We start from the raw sequence: 7496 nt of genomic DNA, 5'->3' as shown, positions 1-7496 counted from the left end.
TCACCAGGAGGAAAAAAAAGTCTCTTGCACTTGTGCCCTGTTGAGTAGAATTCATCACAATTAAAACACTGTCCCCTCGCCCTGCGTTCCACCATCTCAGCCCTGGACAAGTGCTTAATAGGGGGTGCAACAACGCTGCTTCCCACACTGGAATTGTTGCTCGTCTGTGGTTTCTGTTCTTGGTTAGCTGCTAATGATGGAGCCATTCCGAGTGGTTTTGGGGATGCCCATGTTGTCGGAGGTCGCCCTATACTAAAAGTTTTGTGGCTGAGTTGCAGCTTGCGTTAGTAGTAACCAGGTTTGAGGGATTTTGCATCTCCACATCCACCCTCAAAGTTTTTGCTAACCCTGCGGTGAACATGTCAACCTGCTGGTCTGGTCGTACCGATGATGCTCTTGCAAGGAGGGTCTGAAACTGATGCTTATATTCAGCCACCATTCCCATCTGTTTGAGGTTGATTAGTTTGCCAATTGGTTTGCTTGCCAATGGGGGCCCAAACCTGAGGAGGCAGTAGGATTTGAATTGGGTCCAACTGAGCCCGGGTTCCTCCTATTCTAATCGATAGAACCAGAGCTGCGCCTCTTCCGTCAAGTGGAATGCAACTAGGATTACCTTTGTCTCTAACCTCCGTTTGCTAGTTGCGAAAGAACTGCTCACATCGGTATAGCCATCCCAACGGATCTCCGGCGCCGTTATAGGAAGGGAACTCTAGCCTACTGTATTTGGGAACGGTCGCGGCTCCCTGGGCGACAACCTGCCACTCTCTGGACGATTCTGCCATGTCTAGACGGCGGCCGTTTGTTGTTGCAGCCCCTTCTGGATTCCTCTCCTTGCTAGAAAAATAGAGCTCCATCATGCGCCTTAATTCTCGGACGTCTTCCTTGATCTCGCACACCTTCGTGCTGTTTCCCACAAGCTTGTGCTTCAGTTCATGAACCCTAATCGTCAACTGCTCAAGGTCACCCATGGCACTTTGCTCTGATACCAAATTGTTACAAGCCCGGGAATAGGATCTCGTCACAGGTCGGTCAACAGGGAAAACCTCATGTTTTCCCTTATTCCTCCCTTTTCTTGAAGAACCTATCTTGCCGCCCTAAAAGGTGATTTGTTTAAGAGATCACCAACTCTCCTTTGCTCTCTTTCTTGACTGAAATTTTCGATACCTTTATTGAATAATATCAGCTCCTTAAATAGGAGATTACAAGAGGTAGAATCCTACTTTTAAGAGGACTCCTTGCTAATCTACTACTCTATCCTATTAACTGATAAGATAAGACTGAATTGATAGGATAAGATAAGACTTCCTTAATCTATCCTACTGATAAGATAAGATAAGATAAGGCTCCCTTAATCTATCCTACTGATAAGATAAGATAAGACTCCCTACTAATCCACACTACTGAACTAATAAGATAAGAACACTGAATAGATAAGACTCCTACTAATCCCTACTACTGAAAGCAGATAAGGTAAGAATATTGAATAGATAAGATAGGATGAGAACACTAAATTGCTGCTGCTGAGGACACTAAATTACTGTTGTTGCTGCACTAAATTGTTGCTGCTGCTGCCGACACCCACATCAGCCACCACATCATGTTCTCCCATGGGCTGAACTTGAATGCCTTGTTTTGCATTTTTTTGTCACAAATTCCTCCATCTTTGCCTAGACAATAGTTTTAAAAAGCATATATATTTTGCATGATTAACCATAAAAGCATAATAAATTTGTGAAATGAATAAATAAATATAAAAAAACTTCTTACTGAGAGTTCCCTTGCCAGAGGGTCATAAAACTCCCCTACTTTATTACATTGAGCTATCTTAAAAAATTCCTCCCGCCTAGGGGGGACCTATTTTCCTTCTTTTTTTTTGTTGCCTACAAAAAATAAAGCAATAAGAGTTATTAAGTAAATAAATGAAGAAACAAAAAAAAAAACATGAAATGGATTAATTCTCTCACCAATTCATCTAGGTGAACTACATATAATTTTCGGCCCAAATGGTGATCAAGTTTATTCTTAGCCCTCATGGCAGCCAATGTTTCTGACTTGGCCTATGGCAACAAAATTATTTACTACATTATTAAATAACTTTATTATTTCAACTAATACCTGGCTTTCGGGTGTCTCCCAGTAGTCAAAGAGGTGAATGAGATCATTACGGTCAACATTTTTTTCATGCTATAAGGCCTCTTCTAGTGCTCATTCCCGATTTGGCTTATACTTCTCAAAATATTGTTTCTTTACATGGCATCGAAAGTTGCGATATAACTTTCCAGCCTCAACAATGATGGATGCTTCAATCATATTCTCAGGGATTTTAAATTTATCTTGAAATGAGAAAATTGACAAAATATTAGTTATGATTAATCAATGTAAAGCAATAGTTAATTAAAAATATATTTTAAACTCACCTTAATTGCTTCATATAATCGCTTTTTAGTCTCAAGGGGAATCGTCTTCCAATTAGTAATGTTAATTGGGACTTTAGAACAGTCCCTCACCAACATACCAAAATAAGACATAAGCTTTGGCCTAACGTCCCCAATAGGACGGTGATGAACATCTAATCTAACATCTGGAGCCTCATCTCGGCTCCTTTGTTGTACATGTGCCATCAAAATGCTGCCACGCTTCCCTGGCCCCCTATGCTTGCTAGAGGAGGCATGTGTGTCCACCAGTTCCATGGTTGGGGATATCTCCATCCCCATGTGAATTCCCTTCAGAGGCCATCTACAACCATGATAAAGATCAAAATTATTAACACATTATGAGACAACACCCCAAATATCAATAATCAATATTACATTGTCAAACAATTACTTAAAACAAGACCACTGGATCACTAATTCAACTCAAGGAGATAGGAGTCACTAATTCAACTCAAGAAGAAGAATGGCAAATAGAAAAGGAAAAGAACCACAGACCATGATTTTCCTTAAGTTTGATGCAACAATTATACTATATTAAAGATCTAAAGCCTTACAATCTTTTAAGATTTACAGAAATGTAAACTAAATAGATGAAATCTGCAGATTTATCATCTTGAAGCTAACTGAAACATGAAGTCAGCCACAAGCCGAACATGCCCTAAATAACTAGAAACTATCTCATTTTAAGTTGACTTTTGGGTTTCATATCCTATGTTTCTACCCATTCTCTAGTTGAGATGCCCTGTAGAAGATTATACTAAAATCACTTGAAATGTTAAGCTCATAAAACACAACCAACCACTTTGCAACTGACAGTAGGTATTTTCTTCTCTCTTGACTTACAACCAACCCAATTAGGTTAAATCTAAATTGTAAGAGGACTCCTGTCAAATAATAACATCTCAGGTTCAATTGCCACATCCTTCTCTACATGTTCTTGGCTTCAAATATTTTCCATGGCCAACAACAACCCTTCAGGTCCCTTTCTTGATTCTGTACTTTAGAACCTTGGGTCATTGCATAGCTTGTTAATAAGCAATAACTTCATATTCATCCTGATCTACAGGTTTCAGCATATTCCTTAGCACTACGCAACATCAAAATCAGAAGTATCAGATGAACTGAAATGATCTGATCTTGAAGTATTCAGAGATCAGAGCATTCTTTAACTTTTATAAAATGTTATCTTCACTGTGAAAATAAGTACAATAAAAGCATAGATGAAATGGCTTGGTGAAGCTAATTTTTGACATTTCAATATATATATATATATATATATATTAAGTGGGACACAGCTTCTTTAGTGGGTTCTGCAGGTTACTATTGCTCTAGACTGCATTTCCTTATCCAGGTCTATTCATAGAAATTGGTGGCTGTTGTTATTGTTTAGTCTACATTTTTTCCCAAGAACTAATTAAGCATCCCACTTTGTATGGATGCTAGAAACCTAGGCCAATCCGTGGTGGGAAATGTTTTCAGTTACCATGTACTTAGTTTCTATGACCCGGTTTCAGGTAAAACCCATTGAACAATGTGTATTAGCAACAACAAAGATACCAGTCTTTCTTTGTTTTTCTTTTCTAGTAAAAACTCTGACCACCTAATTAATTAAATAAGAATCCTAAATTCCCTTCACTTGCATGAAACATATATTCCTTAGATGGGGGAACATTGTCTTTCTTTCCACCAATACTAATAAAAAAAGGTTGTAGCAGAATGGTTAGCCTTAAGAAAATGAAAAGATTAAGAATACCCAAATTAAATTGAGGACATGTGCCACAGCCCAAGTTGTAGTCAGTCTTTGGGTTTTTATATTCATCCCATCCTACAGTCTTTGAGTTCTATACCAAAGAGTGTAGACAACCCAAGATGGTCATGGCTGAGTTAATAAATAAATAAAAAGAACAGATTGCTATGGATTTCCTTTTGAAAATGCTAACCATCTGGCAAGTGCATTGCACATGCAAAGGAATTAAAATTGGTAAAGCCTCTCATTCTTGTTTCATACAAAAATTAATTAATCAATTCATTAGTTAAATGAAAATGGATGGAGCCCAAAATATGCAGATTGAATATGCATACAATAACTTACCAAAAAGCCCCAGTACTAGTGGTCCCTAACAATGAAGTGAACTTTCCTAGGCACCCTACACTTCTTTGCAAGCAGAGTAGATGATGGTTGCATTTCAATAGTTAATTGCAGTGTCATAATTGGCAAGAATTAACTTCTCAGATTTGATCAATTCCACATTAATTGTAATTGCACTTACACCTAATTAATTATTAATTAATTACTTATTACTGGCTGAGGTTATACCCCAAATGGCTTAATTTAACCATCTATTGCTGAAAATATATAAAATATTTTGCAGAAAAAAAAAAAAAAAAAAAACCTTTCAATGAGTAGGCTAGTAGCCACATACCTGTAGCCGAACTTGTGATTGAAACTTGCACAATGGTAGATGGTAGAGGACAATGAGAAGTCTTCGGTCCTCCAAAATATAATGAGAAAAAGAAAGAGGAGGAATATAATGAGGTTAGCTAAACTGTTCAAGTGCTGCTGTAATTGTTCAATAACTTGAATATTGTTTAAGAAAAGATCAAGTTTGAATAGAAAAAGAAAAAAATAATAATAATAAAGAAGAAGAACACAACTCGTTTGAGCTTCTAACAAATAATAGAGATACAAATGACCGATAAAGAACAAGAAGAGAAGAAGAAAACAAGCCATACCTATAATCCAGTTCGTCTGAGATTATGCTCTAGGAATTACTCCATCTTCATTTTCTCTTCCAAGATTAAGCGACTCTTTCCTTTTCTCGTAGAGGCTAGAAAGATCAAATGGAGGGCTTTTTCCCTCCCTTCCAAACGTAAACAACCATCGACCACGATATGCATCGTGTCCCCACCTCTTAACTAATTTTCATCCCGCCATTGGCCTAGGGCTGTCAAATGGGTGGTGTTGGACCAGACGGACCCAAACCAATTGGGTCGATTCTGATTTCAAGAAATAGGGGTGTAATTTGGGCAGGTCCAACCCAAGCTCAAATTGGCCTAAACTGAAATTTTACTCTAGTTGAGCTTGGACTTTAATTCAGTTTTTAAGTTTTTATTTATAAAAATATTAAATATATATATGTATTAAGTATATTCATATATACATATGTGTGAGTGCGTGTGTGTATAAATATATTTAATTTATGTTTCATCAATAAATAATGTATAAATATGTTATATGTATTTTTATATTTAATTTATGTTTTTTAGTTCAGTTTTTAATTTTTTATTTATAAAAATATTAAAAATTACAATATAAGGCTAAAAAGGGTATTTTTACGAAAACAAAGGGGTAAGGCGCCATTGGAATGCATAGATCTTAAAAGGTTACTCGAAAAAAAAAAAATCACCCCAATCGGACATCGGAGTGGAAAATTATGGCCTCCGAAAGTTTGCATACATTGGGTATGCAACCTGCGACCTAGTGACCGGGTTGAATGGGTCAACAGTTGGGTCAAATGGTTCTTGGCCAAGTCAATGATTTTGACCGTCTAATGGGTCTTGCTTGAACCAGACACGGAATCTTGGCCATGTAACGGTTTGAACTATTCGACTAATTGGGTTGAAAACACTAAATCGAACGGGTTGGCAATTGAACTAATCCAGTTGAATGGTTTTTGGCCGACTGAATGGTTTTAATAGAACTAGACCCCAAAATATTGGTCGGGTGATGGCTCGAATGGTTCAACTAGTTAGGCCAAACAGTGGGTTAAAAACACAGCTTATCGAATCGGAACCAATAAAAGCTTGTATGTTTTCAACCGAATCAGACCCAACCCGAGCCATATATTAAATTATATTTTATATATTATACATATATATGAATTAAGTATATATAATACTTTAATATATATATATATATACATGTATGTATGTATGTATAATTTAATATATATACACAATGCATTAAATGTATAATATATAAAATAAACTATATTACATATATAATATTTTCAATAGGTTTATTATAATTAAGTCCACTGGGTCAAACTGATTGCCCCAAGAACCAATTGGTTCCGTTTTACCACAAAACTGGTCCTTGGACAAAAGATGTTGAATAAGTCAACGACCCATTGACCCGAATGGTCGAACCATTGACCCGTTCAATGATTTTGGCTGTTTTTTTATTTTTAATTATTTTTTTGATTTTTTGTCAGCATGGATCGTCCATTCGAACTAGATAGTTGAGCTGTCAATCCAGAAACTGGTGGCTATAATGATTCTATTTCTGGGTCATTTTTTAAAACCATTGATAAAACATTGTTTAACCCAAGCGGTTGGACCATTGGCAGTTTCATCCCAAGTGTATGCATACTTCCCAAGGCCATAGCATTGTGCTTAGATATGATATATATTTTTTTATTTTAGGTAATTTTCTAATATTTATGCATCCCAATAGGTTGTAGGCTCTTTGACACAATATTTTTGCTAAAAAAACCTTTTTTGGCCTTAAATAATATATTTTTTAATTTTGTAAAAAAAATAAATGTCATGTTGGCCCGAGTTACACCTCTAGGTAGAGGTATATTTTTTGTGACATTTGTAAAATAAATGTTACCAGAGATTCATTTTTAATAGGGGTGCTCATGGTTCGGTTAACTGAACTAGTACTACTAGTAACCAAAACCAAACTGAAACCAATCGGTTAACCGATTGACCAATTTGATTAATTATCGGTTTAGTTCATCGGTTTTTTTATTTTTTTACAATATATATTATATAAATATATAATAAAAATTATAAATATATATAAAATATTATATTTTAAATAATAAATAATATATCATATATTATAAATATATGATTATATACATAATGCATATTAATATATAAAAAATATTAAATATATATAATATAATATACATAAATATATATATAATATAGAAATATATAGAAATATATGTATACCGGTTGGTTCAGTTAACCGCCAATTTTCTATTCGGTTAACCGATTTTTCAGTTCAATTTTGGTCGGTCTTTTCAATCGGTTTGGTTTTTTTTCCTC

The 7496-nt window shown here is 35.6% G+C and overlaps 1 long non-coding RNA gene across 1 annotated transcript; it reads right to left on the bottom strand.

Moving 5' to 3' along the window:
• Window positions 1–1613: 1613 nt before the first annotated feature.
• Window positions 1614–5322, bottom strand: LOC148843759 (uncharacterized). The gene is made up of 5 exons (XR_016102861.1): window positions 5169–5322; window positions 4859–4927; window positions 2418–2736; window positions 2116–2333; window positions 1614–1880 (listed from the first exon to the last, which is right to left on the bottom strand). It is a non-coding gene; the product is annotated as an uncharacterized LOC148843759 (long non-coding RNA).
• Window positions 5323–7496: the final 2174 nt, after the last annotated feature.

The sequence above is a fragment of the Nelumbo lutea genome, chromosome 8 (assembly GCF_056320005.1).
Source record: "Nelumbo lutea isolate HS-2025 chromosome 8, American lotus-T2T, whole genome shotgun sequence".
Lineage (NCBI taxonomy): Eukaryota > Viridiplantae > Streptophyta > Magnoliopsida > Proteales > Nelumbonaceae > Nelumbo > Nelumbo lutea.
The sequence above is the reverse complement of the archived record's forward strand: the minus strand, read 5'-3'. Positions and strand labels throughout refer to the sequence as shown.